The following is a 27,839-nucleotide window of genomic DNA, read 5'->3' as shown; positions in this document are numbered from 1 at the left end:
GCAATATGAGAACTGAAACATAACCATCCTTTGAAATTTACACTTATTTGAATGTTGCTATGCAGTTCGCCAAACGATGTTTACAAAAATGATTTTACTAGAGGAAAGTGTGCATCAAAATAAATATATGAGTGAAAATAAAATGAAATGAATTTTATGATGAGAAATGGCTTGCAAAAATGTGTACGTTTGTCAAAACTGTCTAAAAAATGTGTGTGTTAGGAGAAATTCACACTTAAAAGCTGGAGAATTTTCACAAGGGTTTTTTAAAACAATAATTTCCAAATTGCTGCAGAAATCAGGAGAACTGAATTTAATACTGGAAAAATGAGAAACTGAGAGAACTGAAATGGACAGATCTTTCTATCCCTAAAGGGAAAGCATGCTTTCACATAAATTTGCTCTCCAACATTTATAAACTGTTAAATTAACAACATTTTTGCTTAGAATCTTTATTTGAAAGCATCTTAATATTTTAAATCTAAGAGTGATATCCAATATTTGATACTTAGGACAGACCCATTGAGATCTATGGACCTCAGTAACTTCAGTTCATTGGTTTCAGTCAGTCTACTCTGACAGTTAGTTATTACACTCATGCTGCAATCCTATACCTATTAAATGTAAGGGGAAACTCCCATAGACTGTAATAAAGCAAAATTGCAGTCAGTAGCCCTGATCAAACTTTATGTGTATACCAGTCACATAGTTGAAATACTATTGATCAAGCAATAGTACTGCTACTGTGAATATATTGCTGGGGTTACATAGATTGGTTTTGGGGTTGCACACGCAACACTCATTTGCACATGTGCTTTCTCATTCAACTAGGATTACATGTGCAAAACCCTATGTCTGAACATGGATATGACTCCTCCTAGCTGGATTAGTGTGCATCTTTAAAACTTGCAATGGGTCCTTATGTTTGTTTTATTGTGTATTTTAGTTATAAAAATAATTTTTTTTCACTAAAGGTGGAATTTAACATTCAATAGCAAACCAGAGGAAAAGAAAGTGGGGGAACTGCAGGAGAAAGTGATGGGAGGTAAAAGGGTTAAACACACAAGTCATCCCCTCAGCTACTTCTCCCCTAGAAATACCCCTCTCCCTGATACCACTTTGCATATTAAATACAAACACAAGATTAAGGAAATTGCTAAAGCTGCAATCCTGTACAATTCAGCTGAGTTGAGTGGGATGTATTTAAGCAACATGTTCATGCACAGGATTGCACTGTGAGCAAGGAGGAAGAGGCAAAGGAACTCTTCTCTATTTTTTCCTTAAAGCAAAAGAAATGGATGATCGTTGGAGCATTAAAATGTGAAGAAACATTACAAAGATAAATGAACTCTCAGCTGTAAACACCTTGATTAAAAAGCTTGAGTTCGCTAACTTCTAAAGTTCTCACTTAAAAAAATAAAAACAAATTTGAGGGGCAACTGCCATTATTTCTCTAGAATTGCTTGGCTATTAGTAGCTATAGAAACAACATAGTAAAGATGGGCTCTCCACAAAACACAGTATTACTTAGATTTGAGAATAAGAAAGAGAAAAAAGCCACCATGATCAACTATAGGAGTTTTCTCTCTTGATAAATTGGCAGGTTGGGGGAGTGGGGGACCGAGGATTATAGATTCAGTGTGAGAACACTGTTCAACACTGTCCTGCTTTATTAGACTTGATTTTTGCTAAACAGATGTCTTTTGCGACCTTGTGTGCTGGAAAAGTTAGGAACAATAGGAATGTACCATCCTAAATGTTATACCTTAGATCCAACATAGTAGGCATGGAGCTAGATGTGGGGCCAGCTCTCACATTTGACAAACTGAGGCAAAGAACTCTGGTGGAAAAGGATGGGGTGGGAATTAGTGCCCCCTGCCTGCATCCCCACTCGCTTGCCTCAGTTGCCACTGCCTGCCCAGCGTTTGCATTGCTCTCCAGAATGCTTGCCTGTCCCATCCCCAAGCCCCCACTCTGAAGAAGAGGGTCCTTCCCCAGAGTGAGGGATTCTGGGTGAGGCAGCCAAAGAGAGCGCCTGCACCACCATGGCTTTCTGCTCAGTGTGGGGAAAGTTGAGAACTGAGTGTATGTGGAAAGAGCTTGCATTCGTGCCCCTGCCTCCTCCTGTCCACAGATGCATAGTCTGCATGTTCCAGCAAATGCCTGAACACACCTCCCATGTTTACATCAATGTTTACTTTGTTTTTAAAAATCTACAGAAAAATCTGCAATTGCTTACATATTTAAATGTATATATTTTGAACAAATTGTCTCTTGAAATAGTTCTTCCTAAATTTATCTTCCCTCAAAATACACATTTCTTATCTTATTTCATCTCAGCATATGCGTCTTGATATATTTTTGAGCTGAGAATTGTGTCATGACATTTGGAGAAGGGCAATGGGTAGCTATGTTCCAGTCAGACATATGTCTGGGAAGTGTGGATCAGGTCCATTGTTATCCAAATTTGCAAGGATCAAATTATTCAAGCATCCCTAAAAATTAGACTAGTGCACTATTTTGCAAACGGGGGAGACTCAATCCAGCCCCTTGCTCCCCCTCCCAAGAATCAGTGGGATTTTAACCATTTTTAAAGGCTGTTTTAAAAAGCTATTTTAAAAGAAGGATCATCACTCAGTGATGGAACACCTGCTTTGCATGAAAAAAGTATCAGGTTCGATCACTGGCATCTCCAGACAAGGCTGGAAAAAACCCCTATCTGAAATCTTGGAGAGCCACTTTCGGTCAGTGTTGACAGTACAGAGCTAGATGGATGTACCAATGGCCTGATTTTTTATAAGGCAGCTTCCTATGCAGTCCTGGCTATTAGACTGAAAAGGGCAACCATGTATGCTGGTTCTGTTTCTTGCATACAGTTCCTGATCCAGCTAGAAACAGACAGAAATTTAGGCTGCAATCCTAACCCCACTCACATGGGATTAAGCCCCAATGAATTCAATAAGATTTAAACATGAGGAGACATGGATAAGGATTCCAGCCTTAGAACTCAACTGGATTAGAGCAGTTTATGACCTAACAGCATTTACCCTCCTACCTTTGAAGAAAGGACTTTATTAATCTGTTTCTAGGGTCCCAGGGTTATCTGACTGACTTGTTTAAAAAAAGCTGTATTTGACCATGACTCCAATTCAATGTCAAAAAGATATGAAATTATGCTAAACTTAATGTATCTATTACAGAGGTACAACTATATAGGAATGACATCTGGAGTATATTTCTATTCAGTGTTGTATGATGTTTTCTTTGGGCTCATCAACATGGGAGCATTTCTTCATAGCAAATACACTGCTTTTATCTTCATAATAGATTTGCACCGTCCGCAATTCCTGCTCAATGGTAGCTGCCTATCACTTTTTTCACATTCACACAAGTAGGTATTCCTCCAGGAAGGATTAGTCTCACTGTTTCTTTGTGGCTCCACCCTCTAATTATACATTTCCACTCTCTGTGGTTGCTAGGTGACCGAGCATGCTCAGTCTGTTCTACCAGCTGCAGTAGGTTCCTATAAAAAAAACCCAGAAGTGTGAATATCTGTGTTTTCCCAGCCTATGGCTGGTAGGATACAGCTGAAATACAAATCTTTGTCTGAGCAGTGCTACACTTTTGTGCACAAGTTAGGGGGGAAAGACAATGAAGGTACTGTTTGCAGCACCATAAGAAAGGCTAACAGAATGGAGGAGAATAGCCAAAAGTTGCTTGTCACCCTACAGGCAACATGAAAAAAGGGAGGAAGATATAGTGGGAGTAGAGAGGGAAATGATTCCTACCTAAAAGCATTGGAGCAAAGCATCTGCAACCACTAGAGAAATGGAGTGGATACTTTTTTCTCCCCTCTTCATATTATCAGCAGATTAGGTTAGTACAGATTTACAGGGGGAAAACTGCGCGATAGCTTCTGTTTGTTGGTAATGTCATGTGAACCATGCAAATTTAAAGGAGATGTGAGTAGCACCAAACCGTAAACCACTGTGTAGATGAGTCCATAGTTATGGGAAAGTGTTGCACTGGAATGAAGCCTATTTCACTCCCCTTGACAAAAGGGCCCTGCCACTTGTAAATCTGTTCTCTCCCATTTCAGTTGTTAGTGTCAAAGTCTGTCACCTCAGCAGGACATTACAATTATGCAACTACAGCAGGAAGCAAATGTCCCCAATTCCTAGTTCATGCATCACACACACAAAAAATCCTACCTCTGATCTTCTAATGAAAGTTCTACCAAAACATTTTCATCTTGGATTTCTTCTGACAGATAGTGTGATCTTATCTGCTGCTCTTTGGGTGGTCTTTAATCACAGGGAATTGTTTTATTACTAGCAAGATGCCCACTACATCGTGGGAATTTGAATTCTGAAGCATGGTTCAGTTTTCTACTGCAAGCTTGGCATTTTCACACATGTAAGTAGGCAGAGGGAGAGGACTGGTCAGCTTGCTGTTGATCTCACAGCAGCCTTTAACTGCAATGAGAGCCTATTTCTTACTGCTGGGCTGTGGAATCTCTGGAGTCTCTCTTCTAAGTGAACAATCACTGCCCCTCATAGACAGCCAATTACCATTTTCCTCCCTCTTATTTTTCTGACTCTTTTACTTGTGTCAGTGAAGTAGTTCAGAAGAAGCAGAGCTTGGAAGTAACTCGTTATTTTTAACGAGTTACTTGTAATTCATTACAATTTTAAATAACGAGTGGGTAATTCCATTACATTTGGCAAGTAACGGAACAACTAGTAATTTCCCTACTTTTCAGCTGCAACTTTAACGTTTCCACGTTAGGTTGCACGTTACTTGGGGGCGGGAACAAGGGGAAGTCAGCTCCTGGCTGTGATTGGTTAACACAAGACATGTGCCTCACACTGATTGGACCTCTGCGCAGACTCTCTCTTCCCTTGTGATCTGTGTTAGGATGCACGAGGGAAGAGGTGAATAGGCAGGGCCTGCTAGTGTCTGAGAGGACAAAATGGACGCCGGAGGAAAAAGCCAGGGCAAGGACAACAGAGGAGAAGGCAGCAGCAGAATGGTGAAGAGCTGTGGAGGTGAGTGATGATGATTTGTGTGTGTGTGTGTGTGTGTGTGCCCCCAGCGGCACCGTTCTGCCCCCTCGCCCCCCCGTGGCACCGTTCTGCCCTCCCCCACTGCCTCTCCTTGCCTCTGCCGCCCCCTCCATCAATCACAAGGCACTTCCGAAACTTCGGCCTACTCAGAGCTTGGAAAAGTTACTTTTTTGAACTACAACTCCCATGGCCACTGGATTAGGCTGATGGGAGCTCTAGTTCAAAAAAGTAATTTTTCCAAGCTCTCGCCTACTTCTCTTCCTTCCCTCCCTTTTTGAACTCTCCCCCTTGTTCCCATGTATACCTGTGTGCTGTATTTATCCAGACAGAGCACTCCTGCCTTTCAAAATGCCGGCTAGCTTTTTATTGTATATTTATTTGAACTCCATCTTTCTTTTTATTTGTATTTTTGTCCTGTTTAATCACAAGACTGAATTGTATGTGGGACAAAAACTGTCTCAGTAATAATAATAATAATAATAATAATAATAATAATAATAATAAATCATTAGGCGTATAATAAATGGCTTAAGGCTGTTTTTTTTGTTCTTGGCAGAGATGAGGTGAGAAGTAGGGTCCTTGCAGCTCCTCCTCTCAGTCCCCCAGCTCTCAAACTCATGTTCTGTGAGAGAGAGATTCCCAGTCCCAGAGAGAGATAGACTGTTGACAATCTCTGCTAATATCTATACAAATGTACATAACATGCATCACCTGAACTCACATGATCTAGAGTTACCTTAGATCTTGCAAGATTTACAAATGAGAAGCAATAGGGTTTTGTATTAGTTCTGATTGTCTATTGGGCTATCATAGGTTATATGTTTTTTTCATTTTCTATGGCAAAAACTCCAAGTTCAGTGGAATTTATGTGATGTGTTTTAATCATTTGAATTTGGCTAATGAACGCTTTATTCTTTTATCAGAACTTTAGCAGTAGTACTAAAATATTAATAAAAAAGAAAAGGGAAAGAAAAAATACTTTACATACATCATTCAGCTGTATTGCTAATTATAGATATAGATATAAAAGATAAACGGCATTTTGTCAAAAGTATTTTTGTCTACATTTTGTACCTCATCCTTGGTTTTCCAAGCTTGGCATGGAATGCTTCTCATACAGAATTAATTTGAAATGCTGCATATTTATTATCATCATCATCATATTCAAAATAAAAAATATATGTACCGCCTTCAAGTTGATTCCAACTTATGGTGACCCTATGAATAGGGTTTTCATGAGGCTGAGAGGCAGTGACTGGCCCAAGGTCACCCAGTGAGCTTCATGGCTATGTGGGGATTTGAACCCTAGTCTCATTTTGTTCTCACAACAACCCTGTGAGATAGTAGGTTAGACTGGCCCAGGCAGGGTTATTCAGTGAGCAAAAATGATGCAAATAGGATCTCTTTTAATTGTGCTATTGACCTGCTTACTTCCACTCTGACTGGGGGATCTTGCAGCATGGGGAAGAGATGGGGGCACATCACAGCTGAAGTTCACCCATATAGGAGCATTATCTCTTGTTTATTACAGAGACGTCTGTTGCAGGTTTTGCTGCTGAGAGCAGCAGTCAGTTAGTGCGGCCACTTGAGTCACAGCTTGTTGATCCTGAGGAGGCAAAACTAGAAAGTGAGGTTCAGAAAGGAGGCCCTGTGCATGAGGTGGAGGAGGGCATGAAGCAGTGCCAGTTGCCCACAGCCACATCTGCAGAACAGCAAGTACCATGGTTTGGCTTTGAGAAAACTTGTACATTTGTGAGCCAGAGTGGGGAAAATGTTGTTGTACGATGCAATTACTGCCTTCCAAGGATCAAAACTCTGAGATCAGCTGTTTCCTCCTCATCCAATGTGAAGAAACATTTTGAGGTCAGCCTTTGTCATGCTGGTCCTCAAAGAGTGTCCATTGTCTATTTATGTTTAAATTGTGAAGTTCCTCTTCCATTTTTTCTTGGATTCATGCTTTGTTCTTCTTCCTCAGAGGGCACACCCTGAGAAGCTGAGAGCAATTGAAGAAGCAATAAAGGCAAGGAGACGTGGCCTTCCTGAACCAATGCATGACACCTCGCCTCCCAAAATGCTGAAACAGCAGCAGACAACCCTTGAGAGGTGGGGATCTGGCAGGGAGCCTGTCACCCAGAGCAATCTCGACAGGAGAGTCATTGATTTCATTATAGAGGAGACATTACCACTTCAGACTGTGGACAAACCATCATTCATTAATCTGGTTCGCATTGGACTCCCCAAAGATCTCACCATCATATGTGCCAAGACTCTGAGAGACAGAATTGAGAAGAGAGCATGCCACATGAGAGAAACTCTTGCAAACTGAATGGGTGCTGTGGCATATATAGCAACCACTGCAGATTGTTGGACCAATGGCAAGAAGAGTTACTTTGGGGTAACAGCCCACTGGATCAACCCAACTACCCTGAAACGTGAGGTCGGGGCCTTGGCTTGTAAGCGTCTGAAGGGGCGCCATACATACGATGTCCTTTCAAAAGCACTGCATGATGTACATGTGCAGTACAGGATCCACAACAAAGTTATGTGCACTACTACAGACAATGGCTCCAACTTTGTGAAAGCGTTCAGAGTTTTCATGGCCAAAGAACCAGTGGAAGCTGCAGGCACCAGTGACGATGATGGTGATAACCAGGAGGAGGAGGAGGCTGAGGTGGAGTTTGTGCCTATCTGTGAGATCCTGGACACAGGACCTGAGGCAGAGGAAGAAGCTGCAGACTCAGGAGAGGATTTTGTTTTACCACCACACCAGAGATGTGCTAGCCACACCCTCAATCTTGTGGCAACACAAGACATAGAGGCCATGCTTTCTGACTCCTCCAAAAGTAGTCTTCTTGGTCCTTTCAAGAAACAGTTTCGTTCCTTGATGGGAAAGTGCAGCAAGTCCAAGCAGAACCAGTCAGCACAGATTGCTGAGTATATCCGTGCGCAATGTGGTATGTATCTGAAGGTACCGAATAAGACCAGGTGGAATTCCACCTTTGATGCGTTGAAGCAACTACATGAGCTCCTGTCAACTGTGCCACTAAAAATGCATGCCATAATGGACCACTGCTCCTTGTCCAGGATCACAGCTGCTGAGATTGAAGTGGTACAGGAATACACAGAGATTATGGAGCCACTAGCCCAGTCCCTAGATATCCTGCAACGGGAGAACGGCATGTTCATGGAGTATTTGCTACCAACGCTCTGCAATCTGGACCGCAAGTTAGAAGGACTGGAAAACAAACCTGAGAGGTACACATACTGTTTTCAGCTGCTGAGAGGTGTGCGCGAAGCCCTAAGAAAGCGGTTTGCAGCTATCTGGGAGGACAAGAGGCTTCTTCTGGCAGCCTGCCTACACCCTCGCTTCAAACTAGATTGGCTGGAATCGTGTCAGGCCACCACCCATACCAACAAGTAAGAACATTAGGGAAGCCCTTTGGGAAATGTTGTCTCAAGGGAGGCATCAGAGGGCTTAAGGTGGGAGGCAGGGGCTGGGCCTTTTCTTCCTGGGGCTCCTCATCACAACCTTGGGTTGCTGCAGGTAATCCTTAAGGGTCTGCTGTGCTGCCCCATGAGTGTGGTGACTTGGTCACCTTCCTACCTTCCATGTCATCATCCACAGGCTCAGGCTGGACCCTGAACCAGGGGACATGACAAGCATCAGGAAATGAAGAGCAGATGATGGTTTCCTAACATATATGTGTTAACATATCCTCTCTCTTTCTTAGATACACAATGGAAGCCTTGTTGAAAGCTGAAATAAAGATGGGTGTACTTAATGAGGACAGTGATCAGTCTTCAGATAAAGACCAGGAAGGAGATGACTTAGAAGATGACTTCTTTAACTTTCTGCCCCAGGGCAAGAAGTCAGCAGTGGACACTGCTGAGGAGGAACTGGTGAGGTACCTGAGGTCTCCCATGGCTTTCCATGTGTGCTGCGGTGTTTTTTGCAGCACAACACAGGCATGCCTTCAAGTGCCGCAGTAGAACGCCTGTTCAGTATTGGTGGCAACGTAATGACTGTAAAAAGACATTCCTTGTCTGACATGCTCTTTGAGCATCTTGTTCTTTTGAGACATAACAGAAACATATTACAAAAGCATTTCAAGTGTAAAATTTGATTTCAAGAGTTGGGGTATCTTCATTGCTTGGGGGGATGTGAGATTCTGTTATGCCATTATGTTAATCTTATGGATAAAATTTTTTATTCTACTACCCCCTGTGTGTGTGTTTATTTTTAATATTGTTTTAGGCTTCTTAGATGTGCAGCAGCCAAGGCCAGCACCTTGTAGGAGTTTTTTTTAAAAAGTAACTGAAATGTAATTGTAGTGATTACTTTTGAGAAAAAGTAAAGTAATCAGTTACTTTCAGAGCAATTGTAATTATAACGGTAATTACTACTTTTTGGGCCAAGTAATTGTAACTGTAATTTATTACTTTTTAAAAGTCATCTTCCAAGCTCTGAGAAGAAGGAAGTGCTCGGATACGTTCACACACTTGTAGGCCTCTGGAAGATGATCACAGAGATTAACCACTTCTGACATTTTGCAGCCTTTAGCTTGTTTCTGTTCACATCAACTTTGTGAAGTAATCACAGTTGTATATTATGTTTGTCTTTTTAGCATATATTGTTGGCTAAGAAATGAAAATGTTAGCTTGGGGCAAGATAATTGAAATTGCTGATATGAGATTGGAACCCTGACCTTAGTCTGGGTCTAATTATCCACAACTTACTTGTGAACATCAACTTGTGGTGGTGGCACACATTTCCATTTACCCCAGTCATCATGATATCATATATCCTGATAGTGAGTTCATTATCTGACACCATCCACACACAAGAGGGAAGTATCAGCTAGCTTGGGGGAACCCAAAGTTTGCAAAAGTGCAAACCTTATTTAAGTGGGGGGGCTTAAAAGGGGGAGGAGTGCAATTAGGACTGAGTGTGCTCAGTGGGCACAGAATGCCGATTGGCTGTTGCAGAGGCAAACAGAAAACCAGGGGGATAGGAATAGAATGGAGCATCCTGGAAAAGAGCATGACTAGGTGGTTGGAATCCTAAATAGAAGCACTCCATGCTGAAGCATCTTGTTGCACATTCCATTTGTAGATGTTGATGCTAACAGACACCTGCATCCATAGGGGCTGCAACCATGTGAACTTCCTTGTAGACATAGATCCCCATTGCTGTATCAGTGCAATTATGCACATGTGTACACTGATTTATTATGTACCCCTTGGGAAGGAAGAAAATTTAATAAATGTGTTGAGGAAGTTTGGAAAGCTCTTTTGTTCTTTTTATAGATTATTTTAAAGCAGGATTGGATGGCTCAAAATCATGCACTTTTTGTTATAAATATAAAAGAATCTTGCTTAAAAAGGAATGCCCAAGTGTGTCAGGAGCAGTTGAATCTCTAAAATCAAATCTTATCTTTGGATCAACTGATGAATCAAGGCAAGGATATTTTATTATCCACAGATTTCATTCCAGTCAGTCATTATGGTTTACTAGAGGCCTACAACAAATGAGGAGGAACAGCTGGAATGCTACTGGTGGACATCTCACGCTGGGAATGATCAATTGCATCATACAGGGTTTTTTAAGTCTTTACGTCTTGCTGTACAGGAGATGGACATCCACTTTTAGTGGTTTTTCAACCCCCCAAAATCTTGCACAGTTGAACTCTTCCATGTGGCAAAGCTACCTGCAAAACAAGAAAAGAAAAAAAGACTGAATATATCTACCAACATAGATCTTGCATTGTGAAGACACTGCAAAGAATATGTAAATAAATTAGCTTTACAGTCTTCTGTAGAAATAAGTGTGCTTTGAGAAGGCAAATTTTCTTAACCAACATTCTGTAAATGACATTTTTCTGGCCGGAAATGTTGAATGCAAAAATGTTTCTTGCAATTGTTAATATAAGAAGGAGCCTTTGCTAAATGGGACCCACTTGTGATAATTTAGTGTTATATTAAGTGTCATATGGAACCTTCCATTTTCATTCCATTTCCAGCTGTTTGTGGACAAAATCAAGATCTCAGAAGTGCTAATGGGCTCTCATGTGGAAGCAACCCTGGTGTATTTTTAGGATGGACCAGAAAAATTGCGGAAAGATCTTACCAGGGAAAGCCTGTTGCCTCCTATATCCCATGAGCTATGCACTGGAGAAAGGCTATAGCTCAGCAGTAGAGCATCCGTTTTGCAAGCAGAAGGACCCAGGTTCAATCCACTGCATCTGTAGTTAGGGATGGAATGTCCCCTATCTGTGACCCTGAAGAGACGTTTCCAGTCCATGTAGAGTCTAAACAATACTGGCCTAGGCTGACCGATAGGTCATCTTGGTATAAGACAGCATTCTATGTTCTAAGAGCTATACACTGAAATGATCTGTATGTATAAGAACCAATAGCAAGACAGTTTCAATCTTTTTGTTACAGTCTGGGAGCCTTATGCCACCCTTTAGATCCTATAACCTAAATATGTAGAAACCCAGTCTCCCCACACCCATATGGAATTCGGCAGGGAGGCATGTGGCTCTCAGGCCATAGGTTCCCCATCTATGCTCTGAGTGTGGGATTGCAAAGACTTCATAAGGCTGCTCTTTTCTGGGCATAGCTGGACTGAAGAATCTTCTTACTGACATTTTTGCCAACCGTCTGAACATGCATATAGACAGGATAAGTTAGAGACGTGTCTTGGCTCCCACCAATCAGAATCAGATGTGGCTTTAATCCACAAGTTAGCACACAACTGGAACATAGGTCAGGACATAGCTTATGAGGTCTGCATGGCTACTCAAGTGAAGACATTGTGGCAACACTGGACACGCCCCCAAATCCCCATAATAAAGGATGCGGCAGGGATGGTTACTTGCATGAGGCTTTTTTCTCAGCTCAGGACTGGGCAAGCAAGTGGGAACACCTACAGGTAGGCCAGCTAACAGGCTTAATTTGTGCCTGTGCAACCAACTGTGCATTTGTGGTAAAAGATGGGAAGACTTTGCCAGGTCGTCCTCTGGCCCTGCCTACTACATACCCTCTTGGAGTGAAGATGGGCCAACCGTAGGAGATGGGCTTCACATTGGGTCAGCCACTGAGGGTGGCATGATCAGAGAAGCTGATAGCTCACCCCCTTGTCTGCATTAGCAGACATCTTAAGGGAGGGTCTGTCAATGGGCAGACCACTGGGCCTCTCCCCAACATCCTCATCCATGGCTCCCAGACCACTGGGCCCCTCCCCTGGATCCCAAACCTCCTCCTTCTCAGACCAGTCCTGCCAAGAATTCTCCACAGGGCTCATGACACAAGACATTTTCTTAATTTATAAAACTTTCTTACAAAGCTTGTGACAAATAAAGCTGGGGGGTAGGGCAGGGATGCAATTAGGTAAGTAGATGATGTTGGGGCAGGCAGAGAGGGTTTGGATGAGGTCAGGAATGGCCCCTCAGCCCTCCTCTGCCCTGGAATGCAAGCTGACCTGATATTGTTTGATCTTAGGAACACAGGCAGTTGCCTTTTTACCAGGTTTGAATACTTGCAACCGGTGTGCCTCCAGATGTTGTTGGACCACAACTCCCATCAGCCTCAGCCATTGGCAATGCTGGCTGGTCCAACAACATCTGGAGGCACACTGGTTGGGAAAGGCTGCTCCAGGGGCTTCTCATCACCTGCTATCTAATCCTGAAATCACCAGGGATAGACATTCTGCATATGAAACAGACAAAAAAAGTGCTCTAACGTGGGGCTGTGGCCTATCCCTCAGCTTCACTAGAGAAAGTCAATTACCTGCTAAGATTCCAAACCTCCTCCTTCTGGTTGGCACCAGCATCCTGTAAGTCCTTATAAAGGAAAGGAAAGCAAGTAGAGGTTGCTGTTGGGTTGGTCAGTTGCTTGTGTATGGAACATCTTAGCTGTGCTTTTATTCCTGAGCCAGCCTATTTCTTCGTCACACCCTGTTGGTTCAAAAAGCTCCATTTTCAAGACATGTTACTGGCCCTGAATCCTGCTCCATTCAGTCTGTCCAGTTTGAATTTTGCTGCTCAAACTACCCCTTTTCCCCCAATCCACTTATGCCATCCACCCAAGCATGCTTTCCTCAACAGCGGGGGTGCAGACCATCAAAATATGGCTTGGCCTGCTTCTAACAGCAGCTTCATGTATATATATTTCTGACCCTCCCTTCACCATAAGGTCCGAAGGCAGGTTACAACAGTACGGTATACACTCATAAAGATGGATAAAACCGTAACATTTTTTTTTAAAAAGTAAAACTGTTCCAAATGTAACAAAACAGTATAAACTCAGCAAAAGAGGTGGGTCTCACAAAACAAACACCATGACTGTCAAAGTCCAGGTTAAAGAGGTGAGTCTTCAGGATAATGTTCAGTGGTTAACACATTAAGCTGCTCACATTATGGAGAGAAGCATGGAGGAAGGCTCACATGAACCCTCCAGAGTTTGGAAAAGTTACTTTTTTGAACTACAAATCCCATCAGCCCAATCCAGTGGCCATGCTGGCTGGGGCCGATGGGAGTTGTAGTTTTAAAAAGTAACTTTTCCAAGCTCTAACCCTGTCACATGCTGAAAACACATGGGAGGGTTGTAAGGTTGCACCACCTAGCCCTGGGGACACCAAACCTTTTGGGCCCATAAGCACATTTGCAAACCAGATAAACAACTGTGGGTAATATACACACACCGCAACTCTCCCCTTCGTCAGGTGTAACACCCCCCTGCAATCATGCCCAGGCAGTAATTAGGATTGAGGGGGAAAGCCTTCTATTGGCTAAAAAAGGCTTCTTTCAAGCCTAATTTCAGTGAGGCGGTGGGACTCTGTGGGCATCATGTTGGTGACCCATGAGATAACCCTTTCCTCTGATAATAAAGTGTGCACTAACTACACCCCCTGACAGCCACCCATTCAACAGCAATGAGAAGACTCCTAGGCACACACTGAAATACATGAAGGGTCCCTCCATTCAAGGGGATATCTTTCAGTTTGTGAGAGGTGTGTGTGAACATCCCTAATATCATTTGTTAATGTCTGCAGGTCAAATTTCTGTTAAAGGTAAAGTAGTTGGTAAAAAAAATATGGCAGTCAACACAGGCAGGAGTAATATCTGGTATGAAATTATTGAACATTTGTATGTCATTCAAGTTCTCTGGGTGGCTTACAATATATAAGCTTTTTTGTGACAGTACTCACTGAAATGGAGTGCCAGCATGTATGGAACACCGGCACCTCTATTTTTGCTGCCCATACCAGCCATTTTGTGCTGGGGCCCATGGTGCTTTTATCAAGGTATGAGTATCGGTACCTCACTTTTACCAAAAGAAAGCACTGAGTAAAAGTGAATGCAAAATAAAACATTGAGCCATAAAATCAAAAGCTACATAAACACACACACACAAAAAACAAAGAAAAACACACCCCTCACCACAAACCCAAACACAGGTATGTTTTTTTTAATTGAAAGGCCCAGAGTACATTGTTATCTACGAGGCCTGGGTGAACAGAAAGGTCTTCATCTGACACTGACAAGGTGGCAACAGGCAAGCCTCCTTTAGGCAGGCTGTTACACAATCAGGCTGCCACCACTACGTAGCTGAAGTACTTTGAAGATGTCTTCATTGGTGGCAATACGAGCAACCCCCTCTGCAACAAAGGGTCTGTCAGGGGTATGTTACCTGCAAGATAGAATAGGAAGTTGCACCTACAGGCTACTTTCCACAGTCATAGTTCTATGAATAACCAAAACACATATTGGCCTGAATGAATGAGCTCAAAAGTTCAAGACAATGTGTTTCAGAATAACCAACTATGCATGTTGCATATATTTTAAAAAGTCTATGGAATTCATGGGCCATTATTCTTTGTAGTGTTTTCTCCCCATCTTTAAGATTGTGGGGCAAAGCCCACCCAGAGAAATTACACACACAAATGTTGGGAAAATGGAGTGTTTGAAATCAATTCTAATGTTAAATGCAAAGGACATCCTTGGCTCATTAAGTAAAAATATCTCATTTAATGAGCAGGAAAGCACTGGAGCACACTGAACCTTGACACAAAGCAAATTATTTAAGTGATAAATTATGTTTTATGGGGAATGTAAAAGTTAATAATACTCTGGAGTAAGGTAATAAATGCAGAGGTGAAACTAGCATCACTGACTGCTTTACTTACAAACACTCCATATGTACTCAGTTACTTGCAAAGATAATAAAAAGACATGCCACAAACTCTTGGAAGTGAAGAGCTGAAAGCAACTTCCATCCTACTCTGTGTTCCTACCTACTTCTTCCTTTCCCCCTTTTCTTCTTTTCACTCCCCCCCCAAATATTGGATCTTGCCCTCATAAAAACTAACAGTGCAATCCTACATATATCTACACAGAATTTACTCCACGGTACTTACAGGTATGCAGGACTGCAGCCTTGTTATCTAGAAAGAGAAATAATAAATTCAGGTATTCACTCTCCCTCTGTAATAGTTTTGGTTCCAGAAGGACTTCTAGCCCGTCTGTGAAAAAGCCAGTGATTCATGATTCACGCAACTCATTTTTCAAAGTTTCGTAGTGCTGAATGTTGTAACTGTTGTATCGTGTCATGCATTTGTGTTGTGTCATGTAATGAGGCAACCTATGATTTTCTTAACAGCTAAAAAGATCACTTAAATGGTTTTTACTCCCAGCAGTGTCACCCATGGCGGTAAGGTCAAGGGAGAGGAACCAGACAAAGAACGATCCAAGAAAGTCCTCAACGGCAGAACAGGCGGAGGATAACAATGTGTACGTTACAACTGCTGTGAAGGTGGATGAAGGCTGCAGCAGATAAAAGACTTCCAGTCATCGTGGTATCTATGCCATTGGATCACAGCCTTTTTCTGTCAAGATTGTGTGTTGATCGTTGTGCACCGATCTCCCCACATAAAACAAATTCACACACAGACATCTTCCAAGCAAATCCATCTGGAAACCTATGTCCTCACTGTGGGAGGCTGTGTGGATCCAGAATTGGCCTCCACAGTCACGTCTGTTAAAGACCTTATCTTGGAAGACAATCTTACTCGGACACGAGTGATTGCCAATGAAATGAATGAGCTAGCAGAGGAGTTCTGAGGATATGCTGCTTGCTTATCTGGCCAGGCCCTGCTCCCCCATGCTCAACATATATAGTGTTGCGCGCCTCCCCCAATCTCCGAGCGGTGAGATTTGGGGGGTCCTTGCACTCCTCCAGGGTTTGGTTTCCTTTGGGAAGAAGGTCAGCGGAGACTGCGGTGTCTTTATGAAATATGGTTTATTTATTTACACACATTCCAACCTGAGCTTCAGAATGGAGGTGTTCAATGCATCAGCAGTCCAATATCCAGCTTTCCATCTGGATTGCAGGAGGCACCCCAAAGGCCATGGTGCAGAAAGCCAGTCTCTCTCTGCCTGCCTTCCAGTTCCCAGCAATTCTCTACACACAACTCAAACTACAAAACCTCTGCTGTGCTTCAGGAGGGGGGGATCCTTTCCTGCAGAGTTTCAATAACAAAAGGGTCTCCCTGGCCCATTCACCATTGCTAGGCAACTGATTGGCCCATTATCTTACCTGGCCAATCTATTTGGTTAACAAAAGACTCATTTGACCAGCACAGAGTTCCTCATTCCAAGGCACAGGATTCCAAATCAGAGGCTGAAAAGAGGACTCACAGGAATCATCCATTCCAACCCCCATGCTCATAACAATATAATATATTTGTAAATAAGCTGATACTTTGTAAATATCTCAAGTCTCAAGGGCATTCCCATCTTAAGATATTGAACCTATAAAGAACTGCTACAAGTATTTGGAAAAATGTGGTTGGCATAGTATCCGGATCTCTTTTGCAACCTTGTCAATCAATAAAGGAAGCACAATACAAAGTTCTGAGTAGATGGTACATTACCCCTGGCTGGAAGACTTCACCCAATACATCCAAGCTACAGTCAGTATTGTTGGAAAGGATGTGGTTACACTAGTTCATACTCCCACCTTTCCTGGGAATATCCAACAGTGCAGAAGTTCTGGAACATGTTTGATTATTGACAGGTATTTCTCCACATTAGACGACGGGCAACTCCTGAAGGTATGCTGCTTCATCATTTTGAACCTAATGGCCCTCTGCATAAAGATCTTCTTAAGCAACTGTATACAGCAGCAAAATCACATATAGCCCATAACTGAATGTCTCCCAAACAACCTTCTAAGCAGCACCAAATTGATAAAATTCAGGAGACCATGATTATGTACAAAGTTACTTAGCAAGTGCAATAAGCAAGGAATTCCAATTTTTTATTTTTTCTAAAAAAATGTTACAATACCATGGTTACCTCCTATGTGGAAGGAAAGCCCTTCAAGTTTATGATCACATTCCAATCAAATACAACCACATATCTTTTTTCCTGACTGTGATTTGGCTACAAAATATGGTTGCACTCCTATATTCACTTACCTGGAAGTAAGTCCAACTGAACCAAGTGGGGGTTCCTTCTTTTTTTTTTTTTTTTCAATAATTTTTATTCAAATTTTCATAAAACATACAAGACGAAATCATAAAACATTCAAAGACAAAAAACAAAATCAAAAATAGTTAAACAAAAAAAAAAATAAATAAAAATAAAAATAAAAATAAAAAATAAAGAGTAAAATATTGACTTCCCATTTGTCAAAGATCAGATCAGTTATAAGTCTATAATATATAACAATCCTGTCTCTTAAGTCATATTATAAAATCACTTTCCTCCAATAGTTATCTTACTTAATCATCAAATCTCATAAACATTACTTTATTCTTTCCACAAAAAGTCAAAGAGAGGTTTCAATTCTTTAAGAAATATATCTATCAATTTTTTTTTTCCAGATAAGCATATCAATTAATCCATCTCATTACTAATTATGATAATCTTATTGTCATAACCATAGTCAAAATAAACATTTCAATTAATCCATCACATCAGAATCTGTTAGGTTCAGTAATTTCAGTAGCCATTGTTCTATTATCCCTATTAGTTCCATTTTCCATCTTCCATCTTCAGTAGTCTTGTTAAATCCAGTAATTTCAGTATCCAATCTTCCATTATCAGTATTCCATAATAATCTTGCTGTCAAAGCCATAGTCATATAGTAAGAGTCTGATGGGAATTACCTCTATCCCAAATATTTTCTTGCCATCCATTCTGAATAGGTTGCTGAAATACTGCTGTAAAATCATATCTCTGTTCTTTTTTTCAAAATACACTGGGTCATCTCTTGAAAGTTTTTCCATTGTTACATGGCTGCAGTTAATTCCATAAATTTTCTCTATATTGGGCTCCATCACATCATTCCAGTCCAGAAGATTATCCATGCCATTGATAACTTTATCTCTAGAATCTTCATTAATTTCTTCAGAGATAACATTGAGTTCCAAACAATAGATTTTATTTCTAAAGTCCATAGACTCCAAATCTTTTTCCTGTTCCACGTTTGTTCCAATCTCCGGGGTCTCCTCTCTCACAGGGACCCCTGTTCCAGTCTCCAGGGTCTCCTCTCTCACAGGGACCCCTGTTCCAGTCTCCAGGGTCTCCTCTCTCACAAGGACCCCTATGTCTTTAATCTCCTGTGTCTCCAAACAATAGATTTTATTTCTAAAGTCCATAGACTCCAAATCTTTTTCCTGTTCCACGTTTGTTCCAATCTCCGGGGTCTCCTCTCTCACAGGGACCCCTTCCAGGGTCACCTCTCTCACAGGGACCCCTATATCTTTAATCTCCTGCGTCATTTTACTCAATTCAATTTTCAGCTCCTTACAACCCTGTCGCAGGTTTTGTTTCGTTATCTCAATCTCATCCATTATTTTCTGAAACATAGTTATTTCCAGATTCTCAGCCACTTTCTTAATTGCCATTTTAAAAGAAAAATATAGGAAAACCACTTCTTATTTCAGCAACAATTGGGTTAATACTCCAAACTTGGTGACATCACAGTATAAACAGAGCAGACAGCCTTATCTCTCCATAGTTAAGTAAACAAAATGCAGTTCCCAGGATCGAAACAATTAATGGCAGTCGTCAAGAAACAGATTCGTCAAAATAAAATAGACCAAAAAGAGAGTAGTCTCAGACAGTATAATATTCTTCAAAATAAAAATCTGGAATAGAAATCCCTCTTCTGTGTATATCTTTAGAATGCAAATCCAGGACAGCTTTTTGCAACAAAAACAGAGATAAGCTATTAATTAGTGCGTAGCAGAGAGAAGTTATGGCTCCCCAGTGAGATGTCAAAAACCGATCAATCTGGCAAATCTCTTTTAAACAGCAACAATTTAAGTCAAGTAAAAGAAAAATATAGAAAGAAGGGTGCTTGCCTGTTAGTGCGTTCTCTCTTAGAAGATAAGATGAACGTTCGCTTTAACAGATAGAGCTTGCTGTTGAAAATCCGTCCCACCTTCGTCGGCTGGACCTCGTCCCATAAATTAATGAGATCTGGTCGTCCCAACAAAAATAGGCTTTGAGGTTAATCTCTTCGTTTCTCCCTACCCGGGAGAAGTTTAATCAGTCAAAAAAAAAGAAAAAACTGACTGATATATCTGAATAAGCTTCTTTTGAGGCAGGAGCCCGTCTCAAAAGCAGGCACAGGCTAAGTCACCCTTCCCGGAAGTCCCCAAGTGGGGGTTCCTTCTGAATACACACAGAGAGGATTACACTGTTACATATCCAAACTCGCTCAGTAGTTAGTGAGGTTCTCCTTATGCTGTTTTACTCTAAGCTTACCCTAAGGACTGTAATCAATGAGTTTCCTTTTCCTCTTAATTAGTGGTCTTCTTGTAGTGTTAGGAGTGTTTTCCCGTTTCCCTTGCCTGTATTTTTTTATTTCAAAAATAAAATCCCATGTTGAAAAAACTGGCCAGATATTTCAGCAGCAGCAAGTATCACAAGATATTAGAGTCCAAAGAAGGCAGGGACTTATCCTCACTTGAGCAGACAATATCAACGGCTCTTCACTCTAAGATCTACTGGTAGAGGACACTAGAACCATGAGGGCTAGAAACCAACTCTTCCAAAATAAACCTGATGTTATTAGGATTTTGCACATCATGACTACAGGCATGTAGTTTTCTAGACCTCTTCCCATCCTTGCTGCTTCCTTTCTTCAGACAATATTATTAATCATGCACTGTGTATAAATTAAAAGATGGAATGACACAGGTTAGCTATTTTATGTATCTCCAAACTCCCACAATCAAATTTATTCTACACAGCAATGCATGAAAAACATCCTGCAGAGAAATGCACACGCAAGGGACTGGCAAGAGAAAACACAGCACTAGCCACATGATTTAAATTACCGAAGGCAACATTAATGCTTCCAAAAGAGGCTGCATTATCGTTTTGAATCTTTGTTGGGGGAAAGCTATAATTTACATGTACAATATCCTTTCACGTTGCCTATTAATTACATCTACAGTGTCTCTGTTTACAAGCAATCCATTTGAAAACATATGCTGCAATAATTAAAATGTTATTATGCTGACAGCGCCTTTCTTGGAGGAACTTGTAACATCTGTATTGACCGTGATAAGCATTGATTATCTCAAGTGATATAAATATTTGGGGAGCTAATAACAATCAGGTAGGAATTCAGTTCATGCTATAGGCAGCAGAAATAAATTACAGGAAGCCTACATCAAAGCCGCCTCCTGCATAAGTTTGTTTTGATACTTAATGGCTCCCAAGAAAGCTCGCAGAGCGAAAACTCTTTGGAGATTTAATGCATAAGGAAGTGCCTTAAAGAAACTTCCCATCCTGTTGGCATCTAACATTTTTCAGTACATCTGTAGAAGCTTACATATGTGGTAAAATTAGGAAACTGGAATGGAAAGTAAAATTAAGACCCTATACCAAAATATAAACAAACCCAATTCAAACTCACACAGCCTTCCAAGATTTTGCTTGAATGGGGGGGCTGTCTTTGATCATAACAGTCTTGTTGAGACATTCTAAAGTGTGCAGACTCAATGCGTATAAGAGGCAAAACTAGCTTTTCTCACCATATGGTTGCTTGGTCACCTGAAGTTAATCTTTCTGTCTCAGCCCAACCTGCCTAACAAGATCAAATTGGGAGGGGAGAGAGCCATGTACACCACCCAGTGCTTGTTGGAGGAAGAGAAGACTAAAAACTAGAATTAATAAATAAATGGCAGACCTGGCACAGTGTTTTATTTTGTGTTAATGCCACAGGTTCTCCTGCATACTGAATCAAATAATAACTTTCTGCATGGTGGGATTCCAGAGCTGATTTTTTTTTTCTATCCCTGATAACCAGGCATTATGTGAAACAGAGGCTTAATCCACGTTTGATACAAATATTCCTTATGACAGCCTTCACCAACCTGGTGTCCTCCAGATGTGTTTGAATGCAATGCCCACCAGCACCAGCAATCATAGCCACACTGGCCAGGGCTGATGAGAGCTATAGTCTGGAAGGGCACCAGGGTGCAATGGGGAATATAATCTACGTATGCTCTGCACTGGAGTCTTAAGCATGTTTTTCATGACTCATGGACTCTTGTTAATATTCGTGGCTGATGTCTTCTCACCCACCCCCACATCCACAACCCACCCTGAGCCAGGCATTATCTTATCTCCTTATAACCTCCGCACAGTTTTTTCCATGATTCTTGTTAACAGTTTGTACTATTCAGAAATGCACAGATTAATTGTCTCCCACTGTTATCATGTCCTTGTTTCTTTCAGACTAGTGCCCTCTGTTTTTTAGGGTATTTTTTTCCCAAAGCAACCAGCCAGAAGGGTAAGAAAGAAAAAAGACATTGCAGTCACAATAGCATGAGTTAATGCTTTGTAGACACAACAATGGCTGCTTATTGTACCTAACACAAATGACATTTAATTACCTTTAGATTGCTTGCTTTATTCAACAAACATTCATTTACAGATGCAAATGTTTAAAGAGATTTCTGCGGTATATTGCACTGGACTTCAAGATAATATCTTATAATGCTTCTGCTAGCACAGGAAAGTGTTGTTATTTTAATTATTTTGATTGATTTTTGTAAGAAATCAAGCTAATATAGCTTGCTTAATAGTACCTTTAAAACCCCATTTTGGTCAACTAGTAAATGGAACTGAGCTTTTGTTTGGCATAGGGTCGCCAGGTTCAATCCCTGAAACTGATCCTGTATCTTTAGGAGAAGAGAAAGTCAGCCAAGTGCAGGTGTTCTTACAACCCTGTAATGGGAAAAACCACAAGGTGGAATTTTCCTTTCCCCCTGCACAACTTTTAAAGATACAGAAGACCTCTTGGAGGCTGGGCCTGGCAACCAAGAGGTCTTTTGTATCTTTAAAAGTTGTGCAGGGGGAAGGTAGGAATTCCACCTTGTGGTTTTTCCTGTTTCAGAGTTGCAAGAACACCTGTACTTGGCTGACTTTCTTTTCTCCTACAGGATCAGGATCAGGGATTGAACCTGGCAACCCTAGTTTGGCATCATAACAGCTTTTTATTATTATTATTTCACATTAAAGAAATTAGGTTTTAGATAGCCAGAATTTCTGGAGATACAGCAGCAACATGAACTCAAATGAACTTAAAGATCACTGCATTTCAGTGAGGTACAAATCACCATATTTAGCATAACATATCAGCAATGTAGTGGTTAATGTGTCAGACTATGACAGTGAGACCAGGGTTCAAATCCCCACTCAGACACAAAACTCCATGGGTGGCCTTGGGCCAGTTGCTATCTCTCAGTCTAACTGGCCTCACATTGTTGTTGTAAGAAAAAGGAGGGGGGAACCCTGTAGCTCCTTGGAGAAAAGGCAGGATAGAAATCAGATAAATAAATAGATAATACATTATGTTTCTAGCTGTGCAACCAAAATTATATCTGTGGTTCTGTTTAATATATGAATATGTCAATCATGGTCGCATTGGGAGAGATATTCTATTGGACACTGCCCTAGGGATAAAGAATTATTTCCATGCTCCAGCATTTTCTTTCTATATAATATTGAGAACATTGACCTGTATGCTCAGTTGCTCCCAATCCAGACAATGTAGACAATGGTGTTCCTATGCCTCTATTTCCCTTCATTTGAATATGAATAGAATCGTCTGCATGACTGAGTGAGGCAGATACCTCAGGCAGCAGGTTTTGGGTGTCACACAAGGGTTGCAAATGGTTAGCTATTTTGTTTATTATTATTGTATTTTTACTGCCAGGGAATGAGAAAAGCACGTCTGGGATTTTTTTGCCTCAGGTACCAAAATAAGTTGGCCAGCTTTTGGTATGACTGCACACCTTGACTGAGGAAGGGCAAGGGGCACCATTTGCTCTTCCACCTCATTCAGGAAACTATCTTGGGCTGGACATGAACAGTAGCAACGCTAGAGTAAATAGGACAGACAGAGAATTTTAAGGCAGGAGAAAATGGTGGAGACCAATTACTGGGGGCTTAAGAGGTCCAACCAGAAAAGCAATTAACAAGAAGCAACAATAAACGGGCAGGGTGGATTGTTAAGGGACCTCAAGGTATTGTTTATTATAAATTTGCTAGAGAAGGGAACAACCATCATTTAAGAACATAGAATACAGAAAGCTGCCTTATACTGAGTCAGGCCATTGGTCCATCTAGCTCAGTATTGTTGACACTGACTGGCAGCAGCTCTGCAGGGTTTCAGGCAGGAGTCTCTCCCAGCCCTACCTGGAGATGCTGGGGATTGAACTTGGGACATTCTGCATGCAAGGCACATGTACTACCACGGAGCTATGCCCCTTCCTCTCATTTCCTGTAGTAATTTGGACAATGTGGTATAAAATTAGGAAGGAATCAGGAATTCAACAGTGCCAGGCATTGTATAGCATTGGTTGATGGATAGTATTTTCCTAGTGTTCATAATAAGTCCTGACAAAACTGTCTTAGCATGTTACCACTACAGGAAGGATTGATTGACATTATTGTGGTTATACTTAACATTCATATAGTGCATTTCAACTGTTTCCAGTAACGTGCTTCAGAAACACAGCCATCATCACAGTATTTCTTGTAAAAGTCTTGTGATATAAGTCAACTCACTGAAGTTGTGGTCAAACTACATGTGACATTAGGTTGTGTGAATGCTTTCCCCAAAAAATTGTACTCAGAACAGCAGTTGGAAATAGTAGTCTGAAGCTAAAAATTGGACAGGGAGCAACCTATCAACATTTTCTATTTAAATCTCCATCCCCAATTAAGTACTTATATTCAAGGATGTTGCTAGGGTCTTGAAGAACTCAAGACTACTGATGGGAAAGAAATTCTATTGAGTTTGCATTTAAAGGTGACCTAATTTTCACCTTCTAAAACAGTATGAGAACCATAACACGACCATCTATGTTTTTTACTTCTCTGAATTCAGTTCTTCAGCCACTTAATATGTAAAATAAATGCATATATTAGAGTTAAGTGTGCATGAAAATGCATATATTAGTGAAAGTAACATACAGAAAGCTCAACTGATATGTCAACATTCCTTATATAAGTTCACAAGGTCACAAGTCTTTGTCAGGCCATTTTTGGGAGTTTCACATTTTTTATTTTTCTTTATATACGTCTGCATACACAGGAAATCTTCTCAGTCAACACATATGCAGAAAGGAAAGTCCAAGGTATTTAGTCTTTGGGTCCCCCCCTTTGTTTAATGTTCCTATTGAGGAGAAATAACTTTGCACATGCTCAGAAGTATTTGACCCAAGAAATAGAATTCATGAAGACATATTGTGGCAGCCCTAAGTCTTACAATGTAAGATCTTTCCACCTAGATAAAAGAACCGGTGTGGTGTAGTAGTTACAGTGTTGAACTAAGACTGGGGAGATCCTGCTTCAAATCACAACCTTGCTATGAAGTTCAGTGGGTGACCTTGGGCCAGTCACCATCTCTCAGCCTAATCTAACTCATAGGGTTGTTGTGAGGACAAAATGAGGGGGAAACCACATGCCTTGGCAGAAAGGGAGGAGATATAATAAAATAAAATGCCATTTGTTGACGTGTTTCTCTTGCTCCTCCAAAATACACTGTATACATCCCGGAAGGCTAGAGGGCACTTTTAAACATTCCAGGATAACTAGTAGTCAGATAATTGTAATTTCAAACAAGGCATCTTATAAGTAGCCAAAGTAATTGAAACCACTTGATTCAAAAGAAAAATGAAAAACTGTGATAAATGCTGAACAACAACAAAAAGAGAGAAAATAAAGGCGGTGGTTAAAAATTAAAGAAAATGTAACAGGCTATTCTAGTGACCTTGATACGGAATCAACTGTTTAGCTGCTAGCAGCTTTCCCGCTCTTCATTCTCACTGACTGTGGATAACTGTGGCAGAAGGAAATTTGCAAAAATATAATTATCTTTTTGTCTCTCTTTTTAAAATAATAATAGTAATGATAAAACAAATGGGGGCACTTTGACCATTGCGTTGCAAAACCTCCTGTATTGTCACTGTAAAAAGAAACATAATTTGTACACAAGGATAAATTTTTCATGTTTCTATCAAACATTGATAATAAAGGTTTTAATATTTATTGTTACCCGTGGCCAAATGTCTCTGAGTTCCTGCTCCAGTAGGGTCGACACATCGAAACAGGGATTGCCTTTGGGTATGGCTGATTGGGATGGTGTTCATATTAGGGATCCCTCTCTGGAATATCACACAGGTCCTCCCTCCTGCTTAATCTTCTTAATATTCACTTTTACATATTCATCTGTAATCACCCTATCTCCTGAAATTCTAATGTGTTCTCAATTTATTTTTCCTCTTTGTTTTAACACTGGCACAATCCACTCCGTGGGAACTCCCATTTTCAGCAGGGCTTGTTCCACCTTCATTTTATAATGACCCTCAACTCTGCATTGATTCCACGGGGCTGATATGTCTCAAAACTATCACTAAATATTTGCATCATTCCAATGTTCATCGACACTTTTTTTCCTGTGATATTCAAACCTTCTTTAAAAAAAAAAAGGTTTGAACTGTTGTTTTAACCATGACAGGGTGTATTACAAGCTTTGAGTATCCTCCGCCACAGAGGCAAGGAAACTGTTCAAAGTAACCAGAAAGATATGGTGCCGGAGGGAGGATGGCTCAGGGGATTTAAGATAGGCTGTGACTTTGACCTCCAGTTCATTATTCTGAATATGACCCAGGAAATGGAGAGATCAAAAGTTACTGCCATCTGACAGCTGGTACTCTGGCTCAAAAATTTTGCATGTTTTGGAGGTTAGTATCAAGTCATTTTTTCCTCACTTATCTTTTTGGTTTTCCAAATGAAATACATGTTGTAATAACCATAAAATATTTCAAATGATCTGGAACATATTGTGGTTGAATCTGCATAGCTCTGCAATAGTCCATGTGCCAGGATAACATTTCCGACCATATGTGATGAATAATCCACTCCCCAAAAGATGGGAAATAAGTAGTAGACTTACAGCAATCATGCGGTTTTGTGTGTAAAATCACATTTTGCATAAATCTTACCCAGATTAAGCCCTGTCATGCAGCAAGGTGAAGATACCCACTTAAGGGAGCACCAGCAAGAGAATAGAACTAGAGTGCTTTATGTGATCACCCCCACCTCCAGTGTAATCATGCCAACTATGAGCTAGCATACCATCATATTTGGGCCTAAGGCACTGTCAGACATGGCACCCAAGCCAATAATAGCCAATGCATGTAGAAATGAATAAACATTTGAGGGTTAGCACCCACAATCAGCTGTGAGCCACCCCACAATATATACCCACACCTCCAGAGGAGCGTCCTCTATGACAGGAAAAAGAACTGTGTCCAGCACAATGCTGCACTTGAGCTCAGAATGGTGTTGTGCATGGTTCCCCCATTCCGGTAATACCAAATATACATAGAAACAGAGCTTGGAAGTAACTAGTTAGAAGTAACGATTTACTTGTAATTCATTACTTTTTTGAGTAATGAGTGGGTAATTCCTTTACATTTTGATTGTAATGGAACTAGGAGTAATTTTACTACTTTTGTGGAGTGATTGTAACATTTCCAGAATTACTTTTGGGCATTACTTGGGGGGGGAGCAGGTGAAGTCTTCTGCTCCTCTGATTTGTGGATGAAAATCATGTGCCTCAAACTGGGCTTCTGTGCAGTGTCGCTCTTTCCTCATGCTCTGTGGATGGGTAGGAGGCAACGAGGGAGGAGGCAGAGAGTGAGACAGGGTGGAGTGGCCTCCTCTGGCTACTGTGCTGCATTTGCAGTATTTTATCTTTTTTACATCTCAGGGGAAAATGTTTGCTTGGGTGAGTGTCCCTTAGTTGGTGGCAGGGCAGGGTCTGGGATGTGGTTAAGTGAGAGAGATTATGCTGGCTGGCTGAGCGGGGCAGGGGTTGCACTTGGTTTGACATGCAAAGATCTGAGTAGTAGCCTCAGCCTCCTCCCCACCACCCTTACCAGAGGAGAGACCACCATTGCTATTTTATGAATAAAAATAATTATTCTACTACCTCTGTATGTGTTTGTTTATTTTTAATGTTGTTTTAGGCTACTTAGATGTGCAGCAGCGAAGGCCAGCACCTTGTAGGCATTTTTTAAAGAAACTGAAATGTAATTGTAGTGATTACTTTGGAGGAAAAGTAAAGTAATCAGTTACTTTTAGAGCAATTGTAATTGTAATGGTAATTACTACTTTTTGGGCCATGTAACTGTAACTGTAATTTATTACTTTTTAAAAGTAATCTTCCAAG

The 27,839-nt window shown here is 41.0% G+C and overlaps 1 long non-coding RNA gene across 1 annotated transcript; it reads right to left on the bottom strand.

Moving 5' to 3' along the window:
* Positions 1-10,469: 10,469 nt before the first annotated feature.
* On the bottom strand, positions 10,470-21,090 carry LOC133386789 (uncharacterized). The gene is made up of 4 exons (XR_009763292.1): positions 21,006-21,090; positions 15,487-15,513; positions 12,858-13,024; positions 10,470-10,774 (listed from the first exon to the last, which is right to left on the bottom strand). It is a non-coding gene; the product is annotated as an uncharacterized LOC133386789 (long non-coding RNA).
* Between the last annotated feature and the right edge of the window lie 6,749 nt (positions 21,091-27,839).

This window comes from Rhineura floridana, chromosome 6, assembly GCF_030035675.1.
Source record: "Rhineura floridana isolate rRhiFlo1 chromosome 6, rRhiFlo1.hap2, whole genome shotgun sequence".
Lineage (NCBI taxonomy): Eukaryota > Metazoa > Chordata > Lepidosauria > Squamata > Rhineuridae > Rhineura > Rhineura floridana.
Note: the sequence above shows the minus strand (reverse complement) of the source record. Positions and strands in the feature narration are given on the sequence as shown.